This window comes from Ursus americanus, chromosome 30 (assembly GCF_024610735.1).
Source record: "Ursus americanus isolate L20-20 chromosome 30, mUrsAme1.1.p, whole genome shotgun sequence".
Classification (NCBI taxonomy): domain Eukaryota; kingdom Metazoa; phylum Chordata; class Mammalia; order Carnivora; family Ursidae; genus Ursus; species Ursus americanus.
The window spans coordinates 21,351,944-21,374,106 of NC_142156.1; the positions used below are offsets into that span (position 1 = coordinate 21,351,944).

The window sequence follows — 22,163 nt, forward strand, 5'->3', positions numbered from 1 at the left end:
CTCACTCCATCAAGGGAGACATCCCCCCTTTCCCAGAAAACAAGGGAGCAAAGTGGTAGAGATAATAATTAGAAACACCTACTTAAATCATTGCCAAAGTAAGTATATGTGTTTGCAAAGTTTGATTCTCTCACAACTAAGTAGACGCATATGTTAATTAATCTATTAAGTGCCACTTATTGAGCACCTACTGTGTGCCAGCTGCTGTCCTAAACACTGAGGTCGCAGGGAAGATCCCAGGCTTGCCTCCCATCGGTCTGATTTGAGCCAGAGGCTCACCCCTGAACCAGTGACCGTGACCCAGAGGATGGGATGTTGTGATTGGCTCTGGTCACATGTCTGTCTGTTCTAAGCTGTGTTACAGGTCCACCACTAGAACATTTGGGTTCCATTCAAACCACACAGATTGAATCAAAACAGTGGTTTCCCAGGAAGAAACAAGGGGCCCTTCCACGAACAGGGGGAGGATATGGTGTTAGAGAGGGGCTGGTGCAGAAATGATCTCCAAGCTCCTTCTCCCTCCCTGAAGTTCAGCTCAGCCTTCCCTTTTGCCTCGGTTACTATGGAAACTCCTTCTGAACCAAAACTCATCCTTCCACTTGCCATGCTGGGCTCCTAGCTGGACGAGTGTGCCGGTGGCCCTGGGCTCCCAGGAGAGGAGCGCAGCTCGCTTCCCTGGGGTGATTGCTCTTGATGCCGCGGTTAAGCAGACACACGCCGGTGGCTGGTCCGGCTCGGAGGCGGCCAGGCCGGTGTCCTGCAGTGCCCTCAGCTGGGACAGAAGCCGCTGCACCACCCGCTGCCCCTGTCCCTGGCCCGCCTGTCAAGGTGCCTCTAATTGATGAGGACGTCGGATGCAGCCTCTGATGGTCACTTTACAAACGTGACCCGATCCATTCATGAGACTCCGGGAAGATGGACAAGCCCCGTCAAAGAAGCGCAACATGATTTTCTGCCTCGGTCTGCATCACTGTTATCACTGGTCTCTTGTCGCCATAACAGATCTCCGCAGGCTTAGCACCCGAGAACAGCATACCAGGCTCAAGTCAGGGTGTCGGTGGGCTGTGCTCCCCTGGAGGCTGGGGAGAGAATCCATTTCCTTGCTCAGTCAGGTTGGGTGTCGGGCTGGGGTCCTGGTTTCCTTGCTGGCTGTCCACTGAGGGTCGTTCCCAGCTCGTTGAGGAAGCCCTCGTTCCTAGGCTTATGGTCCCCTTCCTCCAGCTCAAAGCGGCCACGGCAGGTGCCATCCCTGCCAAGCTTCCAGTCTCTTCTGCTTCTTCTGCCTAGACATCTCTGGCTGACTCTTTTGCCTTCTTCCACTGTAAAGAGTTCATGTGGTTAGGGCCCATGGGGATAGTCCGGAGCAAGCTGCCTATCTTCAGTCCCTAACCTTCATTGCACCTGTAGAGTTCCTTCTGTCGCCCAGTGTAACCTGCTCACTCACAGGTCCCGGGGAGTAGGTCGTGGAAAGCTGGTGGGGCATTGCCTCTCACAGCAGCTAATCAAAATGTCCAAGTGTGGTGGACGGCTCGGGTTGGAGCGGAAATTTGAGGTCACGGAATCCATCCCCTGACCTCAGCTCCTGACCTTTCCTGCGCACGCTGGGAGCCTGCTGCTAACAGAACAGGTGTATTTCTGTCCCCTCTCCCACAGCGGACAGGAAAAGCCGACCCTGGCTCAGTGAGGCTGGCAGCCTACCTCCTCTGTGAGCTGCTTTCCACATGGGTGTGAGTGAGGGGCAGTGTGGCCTGCTGGCTGGGACCTCATCTGGGTCAGAATCCCAGCACGACACTCCCTAGCTGAGGGAGCCTCGGAGCACAGAAAGGCACCCAGGAACCTTGCTTCGGGTATGTGGCCGAGCTGCACGGGGCCACTTGTCTAACTCCAGTCAGTTTGCTTGTGTCGTCAATGCCGCAAGAAGACTGCCCCTGTGTAGACACAGAGGCAAAGCTCAGGCTCTTTCCTGAGGGTCTGAGAGGATGTACCAGTTTTCCACGTGGATTTCCAAGAAATGCTTTCTTGCTCACTTCAGGGTTTTTTAACTTAAAGAAATAACAGCAACATTCGTTTTTGCCATGTAGATCTGTTGTGTTTTTCACTGAATTCATCACTAGGTAGCTGGGTCAGGTGACCTGTCCCACATTTTATAGTTTTATAGTTTCTTTGCAATGACCCTACGCAGTAAGCGGTTCTTAAACAAATTCAAAGGGGCAACACTAATCAGACATACAGGGTGCATTTTGTGATTTCATCCCAGCTAGAGGGCTATCGTTTGGTGACACTTTCCTTGGATCTCTTCCATAAATAGAGTATGTCTTTCTCTCCAGCAATTCCACTTTATTTATTTATTTATTTATTTATTTATTTATTTATTGATCTTTCGTATCCATGTATTTATTTATTTATTTTTAAATTTAATTTAATTTAATTTTATTATTTTTTTAAAATGATTTTTATTATGTTAGTCACTGTACAGTGCATCCCTGGTTTTTGATGTAAAGTTTGATGATTCATTAGTTGCGTATAACACCCAGTGCACCATGCAATACGTGCCCTCCTTACTACCCATCACCAGTCTATCCCATTCCCCCACTCCCCTCCCCTCTGAGGCCCTCAGTTTGTTTCTCATAGTCCATAGTCTCTCATGTTTCATTCCCCCTTCTGATTACCCCCCTTTCTTTATCCCTTTCTTCCCCTACCGATCTTCCTAGTTCTTATGTTCCATAGATGAGAGAAATCATATGATAGTTGTCTTTCTCTGCTTGACTTATTTCACTTAGCATTATCTCCTCCAGTGCCGTCCACGTTGCAGCAAATGTTGAGAACTCGTTCTTTCTGATAGCTGAGTAATATGCCCTTGTATATATGGACCACAACTTCTTAATCCAGTCATCTGTTGAAGGGCATCTCGGCTCCTTCCACGATTTAGCTATTGTGGACATTGCTGCTATGAACATTGGGGAGCATATGGCCCTTCTCTTCACTACGTCTGTATCTTTGGGGTAAAAATTGAGCTACCCTATGACCCAGCCATTGCACTACTGGGTGTTTACCCGGCAATTCCATTTTAAAAATACTTCTGTCCTGTTTTAGGTTGACTACTCCTCACTGTCATTTAGACAGATGACTTCAGAGATCACTTAGGGAGAGAAAGGAAGAAGATAATGTATTACATACCATTATAATTTATAATCCATAATTTTGTAATGAGATATTTTAATGATACAGACATGCATGTTTTTTTGATCCACGTGGTCTAGCTCCATAAGGCTCTTTGCAAACCTTTACCCCACCCTCTTCTTTGCTCTCTTTACGTTTTATTCCCGACACCAGAACTGATTATCTGAGTTCATGTCTGTCATTTTGAATACGTGCTTCTCGCAGGGGCCGCTGACTGGTTCCTTCTGCATCACCAGCACGGGACTGACAGCTTGTTAGAGCTCATGAAATATTGGTTGAATTGAATTAAACGTGAAATCCTAAATTAAAAATCTTGCACCAACCTGCAGGGTCCTTCGTGGTGATTTTTTGTTCTTATCATGGCCATATGCTTGCATTCATACTTAATAAATACATTGCAGCTTTCCGTCTAAATGGGAATAAAAACTTTTATACAGTACTTGGGTTCCATTGGGTTTAGCTTAAGGAACTTTCTGCCTGCCCTTGGGGCTGGGGTGTCAAGATCAATGTCAGGAGCTGTTTCTCTGGAGGAAAGAGAACTTTCACTGAACCAGCAAAGTGACCGTTTTGACTCACTTGGGATCTGATTTAATGCTGATTTGAGTATTTGAAATTTGGCTTGGATATACAGTAGAAAGGCCAATTTTTTTCTCTGCAGATTTGAGAAGGATTCGATTTTGAACAGATGAGTCATGCCAGACGGTGAGAAAATTCGAACTCAAGAGCTTCTCCAAAACCTCACCGTCCTCTCTGACCTCCTCTCTCAACGTTCCCTGCTCCTATATTCCAGACGCACGGACCCTCCAGGGGTTCAGTGAATCACCAAGCTTGTTCCCGCCTCAAGCCAGTTTGTGATTGTTTTTCCCTCTGCCTAGAACGCCGTTTACTCGGATCTCTGCATAGCTGGCTTCTCCTCCTCGGAGAGTTCCAAGCCCCAGCACCCCCTCTTTCTAAAGAGCCTTCTCTTCATCCCAGAGAGATCCCATCCCAAGCAGTCTCCCCACGAGCCAGCTTCATTGTCTTCCCTGCATCCATCGCTCCCTGGGCCGGTCTTGTTTCTTACTTATTTCCCATCGCTGATGCTCACTGGAACATCAGCCTTGTGCCGGCAGGGACTGTGCCCGAATTCCTCGCCTTGACCCAGGGCTAAGGACAGGGCTGAAGATGTAAGTCTCTGTGGAATAAACACCCCTTTCGGATCCAACAGGTAACTCATGTGCTGTGGTGTCTCGTGATAGAAAGTGATAACGTGCGATTTGACGAAGCCTATCAAATTTGAGACGCTCCAAGTAGAACCCCCGTTCCTCGTCCCACCTGTGTGACTCCTGTTTTTCGTACTCAGCGCCCGTGTGAGGGTTTCAGGAGGACAGATGTTAGTTGTGGGATGGATCGATTTGCTCTTGCTTCTCCTTGGCAGGTGGATGACAAGGGGGATCCTGCTCCGGATTTGGGATCTTATTAGGGACTTTCCTTTAGGATTGATGCAGAAAGACATGGTTAGCCAGGAAAGAAAGATCCTCTCAAGACCCTCTGACTCCCTGAAGTTCATCTGTGTGTAATATCCTCTCCCTTGAACTCTGAAATCCCCGGATCCTTCAGTCCGTCAGGGAAGATGAAGCAGATTAACACAGGGGCCATGGACCTAGTTCCGCCAAACCATCCCCAAGACGGTTGAGGGCTGGGGACTCATCCGTGATCATCTTCCATGACTTTATAGCCTGTCTACTTACCAGGGCTTAGATTTTGGACATAACACGATTTGTTTGGGCCTCGGTTTCTACATCTTCCTCTACCGAGGTTTGGTGGAGCCCACTTGGAGACACTAAAAATGGGCTACTTGCTTCTTCTGGCAGAGTTTCCGGAGGCCGGATGAAGGGTGTGTGCAGAGGGTGTGACGTGAACCTGAGCAGAGCGTCTTGTGAATGGCTTTCCAACCCTGTAGACATCGGAGTGATGATCACTGGCCATTTACACCCAAAAGACACTGCTCATTGGTGAAATCATGTTGAGCTAAAGTAGTGGTTCTCAATGCGGGTTCCAGGGACCCCTGGGGTTCCTAACACTCTAATCAGCACCATTATTATCGACAGCAGCGTGTTGTTATTAGCTTTGTCACTTTCATTCTTCATGTGTAGACTGTGGAATTTTCCAGAAGCTGCATGATGTGTGCAGGATTGCGACAGATTGAAGGCAGAAACTGATGTGAAAAATCCAGTTGTCTTCCTTAAGCCAGACATTTAGAGATTTGCAAAAATGTAAAACTGTGCCCCTTCCTCTCACAGATTTTTTTTGTTTTTAAAAATAGTTATTTTTCATAAGCCTGTTATTTATGTTAACATCTCATAGGCTTATTATTGTTATTTTTTAGTGAGTTCTTTTTTTTTTTTTTGATTTTCAAAAAAAATCTGAAGTAACTTTTTAAACTTGAATTCCACTGGGACACCCAGGAATTCTCCAGTATTTGGCTTATTTTTAGGGATTGTATGCACACCTGAGTTCAGCTCATCTTAAAATAGGTTTTTTCCTTCCTTGTCTAGAAACAGAAGGCAGCTGGTCTTAAAGGTCGCGGTAAACCAGGAATGCTTGTGATTTGTCAGTTCTGTGAATCTGAGCCGTTTCTTGCTGGGTTCAACCTGAGAGGAGAGAGGTAGCCTCTGTCTTTAAGGACTCGTTGTGGGGTAGTCTTGCAAGGTTCCCTAGAGCAGCTTCTACTGCAGCCCCCGTCCCTTTCCTCTGGCCTAGCCTTACCTCGGCTTAAGGATGTTTCAGGTTTGAATGGGCCAACTTGTATCCCTTCGTGCCCACTAGCCAGTTATAATTATGGGCTGGAATGGAGGGATAAAGGAGACCATTTGCGGCTTAATGAGAAATGAGATTGTGCAGATATTCCTAATGCTACTGACAGTATAAGTGCAATAACTCAATTTTGGTGGCTTCCTGTTGGAAGGGAAAAAAAAGCCATAGGAATTAAGAGTCCATTTTGCAATGCAGCTGGGCTGGCCTGCACCGCTAAAGTCCTAGGATCAGATAAAGCGTCCCCATCATGGAGCAGGCTAATAAAGCCCCTCATAGGATTTGCTGCCCATAAGAGCCACAGACCAAGGAGCCAGCGGCAAGATTCTATTTATTTGCCATTTGCCTGTAAATATAATGGGTATCGTGTCCGAAATTTTCGTGCAATTAGATAGAACAGAATACAGTATGATATTTGGGCTCAGATACACAAGAGGACAGCCCGTTTGCATATGCGCATGGGAAAACTCCAGCTCATTCTTGATTTCTGTAAGAAATTCAATCTTGGATCCTGCCTCTGTGATCACAGCGGTTAAGCTTGGTTGGCTAAAAATACAGCAGTCACTCAAAGGCTGGGAGGGGGGGAATGAACTTTCAGCGGGGAAAAAACATCCAAGTCTTGCCTTATTAATAGCTCTTAGAATGCAGTGTCAATGTAACTTTACCAGTGACGCCTCCAGCAACTATAAAAAGTGCTCTATGTGGCTGAAGGACAGATATTTTTGGAGTTAATTATAGCTAGTCATAGATTAGGGAAACATTGTTCTTTGCTTTTTTTAATTCCAAAGGAAATGAACTGACAGGATGAAATCAAAAGATCAGGATTCGAGTCTGTGGTTGTCGATCGGTTACATAACTAGTTACATACTTAATATCGGGATGAAGGAGGGGCCAGTGGCTGCTTTAAAAACTATGCATCACCCTCCATATACTTCGTTGTTAACAAGTATCTGCTTGTTGTGGGTGAACTACCAGCAGTAATGCTGGAGGAAGAGATAAGTGAGAGCCTCCTTCTTAGTGAGACCAGCATATAAATTAAAACACCTTCTTTGTAACCGTGTGTTTAAAAACATCTCTTCCCTCTCTCTCTACCAGTTATCAGATTGGGGGTTGCCTTAGAATCAGTTTTAGCTGTAAGAGATATCTGATCTCCTTTTTAATTTCAGACAGTGAAATCTCAGGGTGTTGAGATATCTTCACCCAACACGTACTACTGTCTGTTAGAAATGCTTTCACTGCAAGTAGCGGAAAACTCTGGTAACTTAACCCACTTGAGATAGTGCTTTGTTTTGCTTACTGAGCAAGGTCTCTGGATCTCGGCCGCTGCTGGCATCAGTTTGGCTTTTCAGAAACTTTAGGCCAACATACCATTTGATTGGCTCTGACTTTCCCTCATGGTCACAGAATGGCTGCCTAATTCCAAGCATCACAGCCATATTCAAGGCAGGACGTAGTGTGGAAGGAGCCCAAACCAGGATGCTTATCTCTTTTATCAGGACAGTCAAGCAGTTCCACAAGCCCCCAGCCCCTACCTGGTTCTGTCTCATTGGTCAGGACTGTTTCACACCAGGTACCTGGAAAAATGAGCATTTACTTTCCCAGCTGCCTCTGGGGCCCCCTCACCGGATAATCCAGCAAAGTCTTGCCGGTCATATAGCCCCTACTGCACACGGCAGTGCTAAGGGCTTGGAAGTGCAGTAATGACTGAGAAAAATGCGCTCCTCAGTGTTAGAGGCATCACAGGGTCTTGAGGAAGGGGGTTTTAAATTATTAAATAATCAATTAAGAGATGAGGTGTCGAACCACAGTTCACTATTGTGTGCACACTGGCTCGAGAGAGGAGGACCAGAGCTGTGTGGACCCGTGGAAGGCTTCTTGGACCGAGTGTTAGAGGATGAACGCAAGTGGATGGAGTGGAGAGAAAGAAATGACCCATTTTCAGAAGGACAGTGTGGACGGAGAGAACCATGTGGCCAGCGGGCGCCAGGCCTCCGTGCGACAAGGAGAACGTCGCCTTTGCTGGCTCCTCTCTTCTTCGGTTGATAACTGCCAGCACCAGCGGTGTAGAGGGTCCTGTGGGATCCGTATGGTCTGTAGCTTTGCTTGGACTCGGGGAGTTCTCCACTGTCCCCTGGGCTTGTGTCAGGAAATCTGGAAAGGTAGGAGAGTCACATCGCTGTCGTCGCCCCCCCCCCGCCCCCGCCGTTCATGTCGGACAGCTGGCTAGAGTCCGCCCACCAAGGCATCAAAGACAGATACCACGGGATCTCACTCACATGTGGAATTTCAGAAACAAAACCGATGAACATAGGGCAAGGCAAGGAAAGGAAGAATAAAATAAGATGAAAACGGAGAGGGAAGCAAACCGTAAGCGACTCTTAATCATAGGAAACCAAGTGAGGGTTGCTGGAGGGGAGGCGGGTGGGATGGGGCCACTGGGGGATGGGCATTAAGGAGGGCATATGACGTAATGAGCACTGGGTGTTGTATGCAACTGATGAATCGCTAAATTCTACCTCTGAAACTAATAATACACTCTACGTTAACTATATTGAGTTTAAATAAAAAATGTAGAAAAAGATGTTGATGTGATTGTTCCTTCCCACAGGACAAATTTATTAGCCATGAGTTCAGCAATGGGTATTTTCTTACATGGACGACTTTCCCATCTTTATGTAATTTCATACTTGAGGGGGTCGATCAACAAATACACGGACAAGGAGTCTCCTGCAGAAATATAAGGAGAATGGAAGGTGTGGAGTCGGTGTGTCTGTGAGGAGGGAGGTCACAGACATGTTTTATGCAATTGTAGGTATATTTTATCTTTTGTGGCGAATGCTATGAATACCACCAAGCCTAAACTATTTTTTCCTGATGCCAACTCATAAGGATAATGAACTTTATTAGGTTTCTAAGATGTAGAATGTCTGGGATTAAATGGCATATTTCGGTCACTATATCGGCATACTTCAGCCAGTGTATTTTCAGTAACGAACTTCCGGAGAATGTCTATTGCTGTTTAAGAGATGAACTCTTCCTCCTACTTGCTGAAGCAGGGTACAACCTTTTTCTCCCCTGGTCATCACCACCATCCAGTTTCCTTCTATGGGAACATTTCAAATGACTTTCCTCATCTGGCAAATGGGAATCGTAGTGTCGTCTCTACAAAGGCCAGTTGGGGAGGATTAAACGAGAAGGGAAATGTAGAATGTTTACACCAGCACTTCACATGTAACAAGTGCCCAATAAAATTTAGTGCTTTTATTTTTGAGTGGGGTCATTATGCCAGTATTTATACGTGGAAGACACCGCGGAGGGCAGAAGGCGTGCTGACTTGGTCGGGGGCAAAATCCGTAGCTGTTGGGCCATGTTGACTGCGTTCCATCTCGTAGGTGGTCAAGCAGAGGGTCTTCATGGACAGTTTAACACATCACTGTTTGTTTTCTTTTTTTTCTCTTTAGCTTTCATTGCTCAGTTTTTTATCTGCTATACTCATGGTTAGGTGAGCCATGGAAAAGGAAAGGTGGTCAAAACAGACTCGCGCTGTTCTAGAATGAGCCTTCTATTTGATCGAGAATGCGTCTTCCTATTTTCAGGTGCCTTGTGTATGTAGCCGGTGGAAAGGAAGGCCTTGTTGAGAACCAGAAGAATGAGGACATCAGCAGAATCAGAATAGCGTTTCCAGTACCGGATATCTCAGACTTCTGCTTGGCGTGCTTCCTCCCATCGTCCCTTTCCTGAGGTGCAGGGGGAGAGGCTTGGCTACTGAGGAACCAGATAAAGCACAAAGGCTCCTGACACTTTTTGCACTCCAGCTGTAAGTATAAAGGAGAAAGATCGAACCACTCAGGGAGGGAGGGTTTTTGTTTCATGAGTTGGAAGAAAGATGGTGGGGGCCAGTCTCTGCCTTGGCCCTTGTCACCATCACCAGGGATCCCGGGGGCTCTGAAGTAGTCCCTTGATGGCATTTGGTCAAGTCCAGACAATGCAGCCATCCCCAGCAGTGGCGTGATGTCTGCCCCTGGTCCAGCTAAGAGGGACCCCTGTCTGGGCTCTGGGTCTGCTTAGCATCCTCTCTCCATCATGGGCATGCTCAAGACTCCTTGGACATCCTTAGCGCCCAAGGACCAGGAGTGGAGCCCTGGACAACACAAGGGTTGACGGAATTTGTAGGTAAAAGTCACCAGTGGGGCACCAGACAGTCCGACTTGAGATCTCTCATCAAGCTTGGCCTGGACGGTGGGGGAGCCCCGTGCCCTGTGCCCCTGACTCGCATCGACGACACAGACATGAACTTGTTTGACTTCTGTGCTGGTGCGTCATAGGTGATGAAGTCATGCTGATCTACCATGGGTCATGGGGAGATGTCCTGTGGCAGAGTGCTAATAATAATAAAAAATAATTATAAATTTAAAAATAACAAAAAAATCAGCAATGTGAAGGTTGTTTTCGGAGCAGGGGAAGAAGCGAGAGGGTTGCCCAGGTGCATTTTCCCAATGGTGGGAACATCTGGCTTCTTGGAATCTTCCTCGGGAAGTGAGCTTGGAACGCCTTACAGCAAGGAGGGGTGGGCTGTGTCGGGTTCTCCTGATGACGGCGTGCTCCATCATTCCCTTCCCCCCGTGTGGTCAGGGCCACCCTTTCCTCCTCGGTCCCCTGGGCTTCCCCAGCCCCCCAGCCGTGTGTGCTCCCTCCACCTCGTGGGGACCCGTCCCCGTCTCCAGATGAAGAGCAGGCCCAGCAGATTCCATCCACGTCCACCCAGACATACCCGCCTCACTCCCATCACTCGAAGCCCCTGCAGCAGACAGCGCTCTGGTTCCCGGCGCGTTGATGAGATGGAAAACTAACTCGCTTGGCAAAGCTACTTTGGGATGTTTATGAAAGACAGAGTGGTTTAGTTTTCAGAGGCAAAGCCATTCGCTGCTCCCCTCCCCATCTCCCCCAGAGGCAAGGGGACACCTGAAGATTGCCTTTCACCAGCGACCAGCTCTCATCTGAAAGCACCTTTTTAGAAACAGAATGAGTTTATGGATACATCCAGTTAGCATCATGAAGGCAGTCGCTGGAGTAGAGACAATGGCAGTGAACGTCAGCCCTGAAGACCAGTGGGAAGTCCCAGGGGAAACAGAAGATAGCGGCATTTGGACACTGTCACCTGCACGGGCCACCACCCCGTCACCCTGATGCAGGCGAGCATGAGGTCCTCAGGCGGCAGGAGACGCCCGCAGGACCGGCCCTGGACGACAAGCCGGTGCGCACTTGGGCAGTGGTCCCTCTCCCCTGCTAACGGGTTCCTTGGGCTCATCGGCACCGCTCGGTCCCTGGGCTTCCCGAGCTCCCTGAGCACGGGCTGGGCGACTCTGGGGGGCTTTTGTCCTTCCTGCCTGATCCACAAATGACCCAATTCTCTCGGAGGTGGCAAAAGTGACTTGAGCTCATGTTTGTCATCAAGAAGATTTTGCTAACGTTTTTCAAATTTATGATGACCGTGATGGTGTTTTTCAGGGCAGGTTTGAAGACCGGACTGGAGAAAACGGAAAAGATTTATGAAGCAGGAGTGAGATGCACCTGTCACGTGCAAAGCCAGCTGGGCGTTGGCGGTGGAGTAATTGGCCCTTTGTGCTGAGACGTGGTCGTGTCGCAGGTGGAAGGCCGGGTGCTGGCCCTTTGCTAAGACCAATGGTATCTCGGGACTTCAGAGTGGTAAGCCAGATGAGCATTGAATTTCTAGTTGGCATGCTTTCTTCTCTCTCTTAAAGGTCATTCTTGGAGTTTATGGGGCTAAATTCTGGGTTAAACCCAGGAGCAGAAAAAAGTCATTCATAGGCGCTTTGCCTCAAAGTATTCAACAGGCAAGACAAGTTGTCACCTTTGTCGTGAAAGCATCCATGGGATCCTCTGGGCTTTCTGTCTACCCTGTTTACTTATTTATTGTTAAAGACTTCATTTATTTACTTTAGAGAGACAGAGAGAGAGCGGGGGTGGGAGGGGCAGAGGGAGAGGGAGAGAATCTTTTTTTTTTTTTTTTTAAAGATTTTGTTTATTTATTTGACAGAGATAGAGACAGCCAGCGAGAGAGGGAACACAAGCAGGGGGAGTGGGAGAGGAAGAAGCAGGCTCATAGCAGAGGAGCCTGATGTGGGGCTCGATCCCATAATGCCGGGATCACGTCCTGAGCCGAAGGCAGACGCTTAACCGCTGTGCCACCCAGGCGCCCCAAGGGAGAGAATCTTAAGCCGACTCCATGCCTAGGTTGGAGCCTGACGCAGGGCCTGATCCCACGACCCTGAGATCATGATCTGAGCTGAAACCTAGAGTCGGATGCTCAGCTGAGCCACCGAGCTGCCCCTACCCCATTTACTGAGCACGAATCTTCCAGGGGCTGCAAAACTGGTCTGGTCGATGAGCCACTCCGGACAAGGCCCTCCCTGCTCTAAAACATTAACGAGCCATGCTGCATTCCATTTGGGGTTTGGTACTTGTGACCATATAGTTTGTTACAGTCTGTTCCCTGTTCTTTACACCATAAGCACCTTGAAGTTCACAGTGTCGGAAAGGAAGTGATGTGTAACCAACGATCCTGAGAATGAATGAGGGAGTGAATGGAGAACTGCACACTGGGCTTGCCTTTACTGCTGGTGGGAAGCAGGGGTGCTACCTTCCTGGAAGACTGGATGAACCAGGCTTCATGCAGAACTCTCTTCTGCCTCCTTTTCAAGTGTTACTTCAAAGGGAAAAAGTGACCAAGCGGTCTGATGCCAATTTTGAGATCTATGTCCATCCCAGCTGTTGGAAGAGACAGTAAGGCCGACACCTCATTTATGCTGTAGACGTCTGGAAATCTCCGTCTCCTGCTGAACACGTTCAGAACTCAAGTGAAAAGTTCGTGGGAAGAGTCTATACCTCTGTAGCTTGTTTTGAGTGACGTGAGGTAGAATGCCCAGTTCTGGTGGCTGAAACGACGGGGACTGTTCTCTCCTACAGTAGGAGCCAGAGGGTGGTAGTTCCATGGCTGGTGAATTCTACAGCAAAACGATGACACCCGGAGGCTTTTCTTGGTCTTTGCATTCAAGCATACCGGTGAACTGACTTCCTCATGATCTCAGTGTGGCTGCAGAGCCACCAGACATCACAGCATACATGGCTCTATCAGCAAGAGCAGACGTCGTTCTCGTGCATCTCATTTTAGCCATGGAAGAAAATCTTTCCCACATAAACCCCACATAAAACCCCATACTTCTCTTTGGTTATCTTATTTCATAGTTTGTTGCCGGGGCAATAATGTTGCGATTGACATCTCTGTATTCCCGCACAGAATAAATCCTTGTAAAATAAAATTTAAAAAAATGCATAGTTTGTTGAGCTCTGGGACTGAGTGAGCTATAAATGTTTTTAAAAAGAGAGGATAATACAAATTGTCGTCCTTTTGGTTTGTGAGGTTGAGTTCTTTGTTTTCTTTAGATGGGACAGAAGTTTTCGGAGAAGACAAACAAAAACCTTTAACCCGAGTAACATCAATATAAGACAAGCTTACATTTCAGTATCCTGTCTCCCTTCTTGTCCTGTTCCATCAGATAGCACGGACAGGGGGCTATTCCTTGCATGATTTCTTCCAATTGCCATCGGGAAACAATTCTCAAAAGAAATGAATTGCATCGTCTTGTATGGCCAGAAACCATCCTGCAGAGCCTGCCTCGACCTCCCCACTGGAATGGGACCCGAGTGAAAAGCTAAGCAGTCTTCCCCAGGAAGAAGAACGTTTGCTTCTAGAGTCTGGAAGAAGAGCAGAGCCTTAAGATACATTCTTTAAAGATCCCACCCACTGTGTTCTATTATAATCCCAGCTCAAGATTCAAGGAAGAGCAAAGCCGCGTTCTCCCTGAGGGTGCTGCTGTCTTCTTTGGAAATCTAAAACCCATCTTTCTGGAGTTTCTGCTTGTAGGGGTTTCTGAATCCAGAAACTATTCTGGTGTTTGAGCAGAAGCTGGAGGCCCATCGCTTTCTGTGCAGTGGGAGCAATGATGGTGGAGGTGGCGAGTCTGGGTGCAGAGCTGCTGGGAAGAGTGTCCTGGAAAAAGGGCCACTTGGAGATGAGCTGGTCACTCGATAGGTGGGTGTGACTTTCGGCAGCGCTGATCCGAAGTTTAACATTGAGGCTGCGAAGGAGCAGGACGTGTGGAGATTTGGAAGCATTTCCAGCTGTGAGAGGAGGAAGGGAGGGCAAGAGCCCTGAGCCCAGACATTCCCGGGGACCCATTCTGCAGAGAAGTCAGTCTGTGGCTCCTGGGAGGCTCTCAGTAAATCCTGGTCTTATTTTCTTGTGCATGAGGGCTCTGTCCTCACCCTCTGTCCTTCCTCCCACTCACCAGACGCGGAGGCCCTTGTGCACGGGGCTCAACTCCTCCCGAACCTCGAGGTCTCGAGATACCCACATCATGTCACTGGGAGAAGGGTCACTGTCTTCTGCCGCCCCTGGGGGGTTTGTCTGGAGGGCTCTGTCGCCCCTGGAGTGCAGGGGTGCCCCCAGTCCCAGAATGTTGGGGGCTCGGCTACGAAGCAGAGTCCTAGGCGATGCACACCGAACACACACACACACACATTTACTTGTAAGCACTTGTGGGAAAGGGGGAGACTGAAAGAAGAGTTTAAATATAATTCTACCCGCTGTTCCACTCCAGAGGCACCTGCTGCGGGGAGTGGGAGGGCGGCGAGACGGAGCAGCTCTCCTGGTGACTCAGGGCCCAGGCGTCTCCCACGTGTGCGACTCTGGGGTCTCAGGGTCTGGAGGAAGTGTGGCTTTTCCCTCGCAAAAGCTACGGGGTAGGTGCTTTGTGTCTGGCTTAGGGGTATTCAGAGGTGATTTTTTTCCCACAGTGGCTCTTTTTTTTTTTTTTTTTTTACCTTATGCACCCTGAACACTAAACTCTCCTGTAAGATTCAACTCCGTTCGCCTTGAGTAAGGCTTTCCAAGAATTTAACATATTTTTAAGACTCCAGGAGGCAATGCTGTTTGACGGGAGCTGCTGTGTATGGGAGCTTTCGGTTTTCAGCGGTGGGTACCTCATCGATAGGAAACGTAAGGATTCGTGGTGATGGAGACAAGCCACGGATCCAGTTCTGGACAGGTGCCAGCCTTAGAGAGCCAGGAAGGCAAAGCAAAACTGTCCACTGCTAAGATACAAAGCAAAATCGCAGGCAAACCGAAAAAAAAAATGGTAGTTACTTCCGGCCCCGCTGCGGGCTCATTGGTGTGCCTGCATCATCTTAGAAGCAAAAGGCTCTCTCCTCAGCAGAAATTTGGTTTTCATTTTATTTCTTAAATTCTGAATTACTTCAAGCATGCTGAAATATGCAGAGGTTATCGGGCAAATATCCACTTATCTCACATCTAGCTTCATTACAGATGAACATTTTGCCATTATGGCTCCCGAACATTTTTTAAGAGGAGGGAAACATCACAGGTGTGGGTGACTGGTTGGCTCCCCTCCCGTAAGGACCTGAGCCTCCGGCGGCTGTGTAGAAGGGCCGTTCTGGACTCGTGCTGGGGGATTCCCTGGGTTTTCAGATCCTTTTGTTTTTGCTTCCCCTCCCTGTAGGGCTGAGAGCTGGTGGGACGGGGCTGCTCTCACGCTGCCTCCCCCCATCTGGCAGCTCTGACTCAGAGACTGGGTGCTGCTGAGACGTGGGCGCTCTTCCCAGCCTCCCCTCCCGCAGCACTTCCCTGCCCCCCTTTCTCCTGGGCGGTAGCCCCCCCCCCCATGCAGCTTCTAGAAGGTCTCAGGCTGCGAGGGACTTCCCTAGATGCTGTCCTTTCCAAGCTGCACCCGAAGAGACGTCTTGTGTGGGACTGCCACCTCGCGGTCATCTCTTTGACTTGTGAGCCCCGGCTCCCTGGCACTGATCCCATAGAGGGTTACTGAGCACAAGCCTTATTATGGTCCCTCTTTTACGACCATCCAGGCCAGTCTTCTGGGGCGTTCATTCTTCGTTCATTGCGCTGTCCCCTGCCTTGGTTCACATGGTGCCTGCGTGAGGCTAGCTGGACCTAACAGGGCTCCGTGCCAAATCACCACGGACCTTTGGACACGGAGCGGGGGCGTTAGGGGCGCCCACCCCCTGCACGGTAGAAAATTTGACTACCACTTTCGACCTCCCAGAAACTGAACTACTAACAGCCCACTGGTGACCGGAATTCTTACTGCTCACGTAAACGGTGCATTAGCCCAGATTTTGCACACACACATATGTATCACGTAGTGTGAAGTAAGCAGGGGAAAAGGAAGACAATAAGAGGAGAAAATACACTTACGGGACTGGCCTGTATTTATCCGAAAAAGCCCACCCGCGAGTGGAGGAGCGCGGTTCAAATCCGCCCTGCTTGGGGTCCAGATGTCCCTGTCTCCTCCGTCCGTCCGGCGTGCACCTTTTTAGCTTTTGGAAGTTGGACGCGGCACAGACGGCCCTGTTGTCATCGTTCCGAGTGGAGGTTGTGCTTTTCGTAAATGCCACAGGCGGTGAACTTCCCGGAGCAGGGAACGCCCCTGCTGTCTCACACAGAGACCGGCACACGCAAGGTGCGCGGTGCCCATCTCAGGATCCCCAGTGCTCTGTTCCAGAAACCAGTGCGGTCTAAGTAGATACCGTTGTCCTTCCTGTACCGCGGCCTGCAGCGCACTGGGTAATTTTGCTCTTGCCCTAATATCTCCTTGTATAAAGCAGTCAATTGCCTGGAGCGCGGCTCAGAATATATTGCTCATTACATTGAGTTCCAGACAAGACTGCAAGGGTATTAGCCTGATGCTCGAAAGGAGCAGTAAGCCTCAAGGGCTTAGTGTGATTATTCATTTGCTAAATAACACAGACACACAATGGCTTAATTACAGTATTTTGCAGTGAAAAAGAATTGTAGTGATTTCCACATCAGAGTATCTCATTAATGAGATTTGCTAACTGTTATTGGCAATATTCGGAAATGCCCTTTTATTTTAAATCATTTTCTAAATTGCTAATGTCGTTTGTGGGAGAGGAGAGTTCCTAAAACCTCTCGTGGAGGTGAAATGTTAGTGATTCAGAAAATCCTCGATGTTAATTTCTTCCCGGGTGGCAAGACTTGATGGTGCGAAAAAAAATGCATTTTGACATCTCTCTGTGTCTCCACATCATCAGTATTCAAGTCATTACAAGTATCAAGGGTCCAAATGTAAAGGGAAAAAAAAATCCAAATGTGAGGAATTTTCTTCCCCAGGAGTCCACGAACTCAAGTATGTTAACTGTCAAGGGTCACACATTTGTATCCCAGCTCTGCCACTAGTGACCTTTGTGGTCTGTTCAAGACATTTAACATTCTTGGGCCCCCGTCTACTCACCTAGTAACCAGATTCCTTCAGTGTTTCAACAGACCTAGGTGGAGTGCCCCAGGCTCTCTTCTAGGCACCGGGAGTAGAACAGAAATGGGGCTTGACCAGGCTTCTGATTTGCAAGAACTTATATTCCAGTAAGAAAAAACAGAATATAGGCCTAAGATAGCTCAAACTGCGTCTGAGTTTACGAGGCGAACGAATTTGGGGGATTTGATTGAGAAATACCCGGGAGTTCCCACTATGAGGAGGACGGCCGGGGGAAGCTTTCTGAAGATGCCGCCACATTCACAGAAACTTGCAAATTAGAAGGGGTCAGCTTTAGAAATTTTGGAAGGAAAAGAAAAAAGACATTTTGGAAAAAGAAGATTCCAGGAGGAGGGAATAATGAGTGCAGAACCTGGGATAATAGTTCATTTGTCTCCTAGAGGGACATCTAGCAATAAAATCCAGTGATTTCTATGTTCCTTACCTAAGTGCACGCACACACACGTGTGTTCACGCCTGCTTGGTCTCTGGGAGAATGTGCAAGAGAGGGTGGAACGTTGCCTATAGGAGTCAGGAAGAGCTGTCCCCTCTCATCTTGGTTGTCCAGGTTACATGGCTGTCTGGCTACTCACACTCTTCCTTCCTCATGGCGTTGGTCACTTCCACACCTCGAAGACACCTGGATTTAGGTCACACTCCCGAGAAGGCAATGTCCGTAAGAGCAGACAGTGTTGTCTTCAAGGCTGTATCTCCAAGGTCTAGAGCCAGAGTCTGTTGCTGGACGAATGGGTCTCAGCATCTTGCCCCATGACATTTCACCGTGATGTAGCCAGGAGGCCATATGGGAAAGTGTGAACAGGAAAAAGAATTCAGAACCACAATTTCAAGTGGTATCTCATGAATAATTATTACATTCGGATATTTTTCTTCTTCCTTTTATGCTTTATTGAGATAGAGTTGACCTATAATATTGTGTAAGCTTAAGGTATAAGCCGTAGAGATTTTATATACGTCTATACAATAGTCCCTCCCGCTTTATCTGCAGTTTCGCTTTCCATGGTGTCGGTCACCTGGGATCCACTGCGGTCTGGAAGCCGATGATGGTCCTTCTGATGCATCGTGGGGTCACTAGCAGCCTGACGCGACATCACACGCCTGCATCGTTCCCCTCACTTCTCACGCGGGCATCTCGCCATCCACACCATCATTATAAGAAGAAGGGTGAGTACGGAAGCGATTTCGAGAGGCAGACCGCACATGCACCTAACTTCTATTACAGTATATTGTTGTCATTGTTCTATTTCATTCTTAGTTACTGTCGTTAAACTCCCACTGTGCCTGATTTATAAACGAAACTTATCACACGTCTGTATATGTAGGAAAAAGCATATTACGTGCTGTGGGTTCGCTACTACTCACGATTCAGGCCTCCACTAGGGGTCTTGGAACGAATCCCCCACCGGTAAGGGGGGACCCCTGTATTGCACAGTGATGACCACAGTAAGGTTATTAACACATCCGTCACCCTCATCGTTATAATGTGTGTGTGTGTGTACTGAAAACTTTTAAAATCTACTCTTTTAGCAACTTGCAAATACACAGGAAAGTATTGTTTTGTTTTGTTTTTTTTAAGATTTTTATTTATTTATTTGGCAGAGATAGAGACAGCCAGCGAGAGAGGGAACACAAGCAGGGGGAGTGGGAGAGGAAGAAGCAGGCTCATAGCGGAGGAGCCTGATGTGGGGCTCGATCCCATAACGCCGGGATCACGCCCTGAGCCGAAGGCAGGCGCTTAACCGCTGTGCCACCCAGGCGCCCCCACAGGAAAGTATTGTTAACTGCAGTCACCATGCTGAATGTCACATCCCCCGCATGTGTTCACCCTGTAACCGGAAGGGTGTCCTTTGACCACCTTCACTCACACCTCCCCGCCCCCTCCCCCCCCACCGCCTCTGGCAACCGCCAATCCATTCCCTGTTTCTGTGGGATTGTCCACATGTAAGCAGAATTATTCAGCCATAAGGAAGTCGAGATCTTGACGTCTGACACCTGTCGGATGAATTCTGTGTTGCTGTTTTCTTGTCGTTGGTTTTGCTGATGAAGTAAAGTCACATGTGCAGATACGAGACAGGAGCTGTAGAATCTTCCTTGAGTTATGTCATGAGGACTACGGGCTAAACTTAATAAAGTCAAATTTCTGGTAAATGGGTTTATTAACAACTTCCATAAAAATGAATGAGTTCAATCGCTTCAACTTAAAAGGAGCGATTTAAGGGACCGTGATTTCTGCTTTGTGAATTAGGAGCATAAAACAACTAGCTTGATAATCCCTTGACAGACTAATAAATGAGAACCGGGGTTTTAAAACAGAAAGTTGATATAATTAGAAAGCTATTAACTTTTTCTCCTACTCCAGCATCATGGAATAAGTAAGCCACGGGGGACCTGTCCTTCAAAATAATTAAATTTCCAAATTAGCGTTTTGGTTTAAGAATGATCTGATTTAATCATTTTGTTAAGTTGAAGTATGTAACTGTGGCTGTTTGGAGGCTGGTTCCTGGGTTTTTTTCTCCCTGTAATTTTGGGAGCTTCAAAACATGCACCTGGGGATTGCGGTGTGCTAAGCAGGTGCGTCCTGCGAGGTAGGAGCGTTGATCTGCACAACACTCTGATGAGGTAAGGAGACATTTACAGGTGGGGAGACTGAGGCACAGAAAGTTGAAGTTACTCATAGTCCTGGGGCTTGAGTCCACGTTCTTATGTTATTCACTCCACTGCCCTGTTAAATAAATACGCAAGCCGGTAGGAAGATGGAGATGGATATTTGACTAAATCTCAGGCAATGAAAGCCAGAATCCTTGAGGGAGGTGGAATGGAGTGGCCCTTGACATTCTGGATTGGTTCTCCAGGTCCCGCTCTAGGATTCCAAGAGCAAGTTCCATGGATTGACATTCCAGATTGGTTCTCCAGGTCGCCCTCTAGGATTCCAAGAGCAAGTTCCATGGATTGACATTCCAGATTGGTTCTCCAGGTCCCACTCTAGGATTCCAAGAGCAAATTTCATGAATTGAAATTCCAGATTGGTTCTCCAGGTCCCCCTCTAGGATTCCAAGAGCAAGTTCCATGGATTGACATTCCAGATTGGTTCCTGGGTCCTACTCTTGTAGGATCACAAGAACAAACCCACCACTGGCTCAGGCACCTCTGGGTCTTCGGTGCTCCCCTCTTGAAGGTCTTTTTAGGAAGCCCTTCTCATATTTCCTCATCTTGCTCATCCCAAAGGGAAACTCCGCAAGGGTGCTCGTGGCAGAGATGGGGGGCTGCACTAGTTTCAGGAATGAGTAGACCCAGGTGCCCAAGGAGCATTTCCAGGATTCCGGCTCTCTGCAGCTTTGAGCTCCACCTTCTGTGTCGGCCTCCTGGAAAGGCGATTCCTGCAGATCCGAAACGACATAGCCACCAGCATTGGTGGGTTCTTCTCCTCCAGCTTAGCCAGCCTCCAGGAGAGAGAACATAGAAAAAATTGCAGTAACAGCCCGGTGGCCATCACTCCACCTTCACTGGACAGGGTTAGGCCATGCCTGCTCCCGTGCTGGCCTGACGTGCCACCCCTGGCCACCCCTGCCGAATTCAGACTGGTTTACGATTGTTCATAGGTACGTAGGATTTTCTCTTTTCTAGTGTAACGTACCATACCCTCGTTATATAAGTCAACAGATGTTTACTTACAGCCTAAGAAGCCTTTACTTACAGCCATAGGAAATCACCACAGATTTAGTGGCTTAAAACAACACACATTTATTATCTTCCAGTTTTGTAGGATAGAATCTAATATGGGTCCCATTGGCCTGAAATCAAGGTGTTGGCAAGGCTGAATCCTTCTGGAAGCTCTGGGGGGGGGGGCGGTGCTCATTTCCCTGTCCTTCCACCTGCCGGAGGGCACCCACATTCCTCATGTTCTCCATCTTCAAAGCAGGCATCATGGGCCTAGTCCCTGTCGACGTGCATTGCTCTGCCTGGCTCTTCGGCCTCTCCCGCATTTAAGGACCTTCTGATTATATTGGGCCCACCTGGGTGATCTCAAGGTCATCTCACTGTCTTCTCACTAGTTACCTTCATTCCATCTGCGACCTTCCTTCTGCTTTTCCATGTAACCTGGCATATTCGCAGTTCCGGGCACCACGGCGGGGATATTTTGGGGGCTGCCGACCACAGCGGGACAGGGGCATCCCAGGAGGAGCCACAGGGACACCTCAGGACTTGCACGAGGCCCCTGAGTCGGGGCAGAATCTCACCAACACTGCTGTCCCTGTCTTGTCTCCACCCTATTTCCCCTTCTTCGAAATGATAAGATCCTTTGGGTTGGTTTCATTTCCTGCTATTTTTTAGTGGAAATACTCCACCTGCAAGTCTTGAAGGAGTCAGCAGTCTGGAGGTCGCGGAGCTTGTGCAGACGTAAAAGGCGCGTCGTTCGTTCTTTCATTTCCATTTGGGAACCGTGTGCCATTGTGCTGGTATCGAGAACGGAGTCTCATTTTCCACGCCTTCCAACGGTGAGCTCGGATGCACGTTTCCCATGAGATTTTCTCCGTCGTCAGTGAAGCCACATTTGCTCTGGGAAACATTTCCAGCAGTAGCAGGGAGCCAAGACAGGGATGGCTTCATAAGTTCCCGGCATTAAAGCACAATTTATTTTCTCTTTCAATCCCCGTTTCTGGAAGGCAGGCGCAAGTTAAAAATCCCAATTTGCTGGTTAGGGCTAGGGACGCCCCGTGGCACCGTCAGAGTCCTGTGTCGTGGAATGTGTAAATGGATTTAAATGCGGATGTCGTTGTTTCCCCT

The 22,163-nt window shown here is 48.3% G+C and overlaps 1 long non-coding RNA gene across 1 annotated transcript in view; it reads left to right on the plus strand.

Annotated features, from left to right (window-relative positions):
* The window catches only part of LOC123780310 (uncharacterized), a 30,276-nt gene extending 9,042 nt beyond the window's left edge, over positions 1–21,234 (plus strand). Inside the window, exons 2-4 of the long non-coding RNA XR_006776374.2 lie at positions 9,570–9,790; positions 11,482–11,679; positions 18,367–21,234. This is a non-coding gene — a long non-coding RNA (uncharacterized LOC123780310). The remainder of the gene's footprint in view (positions 1–9,569; positions 9,791–11,481; positions 11,680–18,366) is intronic.
* Positions 21,235–22,163: the final 929 nt, after the last annotated feature.